Raw genomic sequence first — 847 nt, forward strand, 5'->3', positions numbered from 1 at the left:
GCGTGGCAGCCCACGCTGTGGTCACAGCAGGCTGAGGCAGGAGGATCACCCAGAGCTTGAGACCAGCCTGGGCTAGAAAGCCAACCCTGTCTCAATAAAAATAAAATTGGGGCCAGGGAGGTGGCTCAGTAGAATAAGTGCTTGCCTGGCAAGCGCAAGGGCTTGAGTTCAATCCTCGGTTCTTAAAAACATAAATAAATAAAATAAAATTTAAAAAGGGGGGTGTGTGTAGCTCTGGGACAGCACATCACCTGGTCGAGCAAGGCCTGGGATTTCAATCCCAGCACCACTCCCCCAAAAGTGAATGTCCAAAATCAAATTTAAAAGTTACTATATATTCAGAGAAAAGAGCTGCAAAGCCAGTACAGTGGCACCTGCTTCTACTCCCAAGAGCTCTCTACCCTGGAGGCCGGCGCAGGCTGGTGATCCCAGATCTGAGTTCAACCCATGGAACTGAGGAATTCTCAGAAGAACCGGCGGGAGTAGCGCTCGAGTTTGAGCCCAGAGTCTGCACTGAGCCTCATCTCAGGCCCCTTATTGATTGGCTGTGTTTTGAGACAGGGGCTTGCTCTGGACATAAGGCTGGCCTTGAACTCACTATGTAGACCAGGCAGGCCCCAAACTCATGCCAGGCCTTCTGCTTCGACTTCCCAAGTGGGGTGATAGGCAGGTCCCTCACACCCAGCTTGACTGATTTTGTGAGACAGGATTTCAGTAAGTCATCATGTTGTCTGGGCTGGGTTTAGATTTACCACACTCGCGCCTCAGCCGCCTAGAGTGTTGGCACTGGAGGAATGCACCACTATGCCCAGCCTCAAAAGATATTTTTAGGAAAAAAAAAAAAAAA

Source organism: Octodon degus, unplaced genomic scaffold (assembly GCF_000260255.1).
Source record: "Octodon degus isolate 3935 unplaced genomic scaffold, OctDeg1.0 scaffold00113, whole genome shotgun sequence".
NCBI lineage: Eukaryota > Metazoa > Chordata > Mammalia > Rodentia > Octodontidae > Octodon > Octodon degus.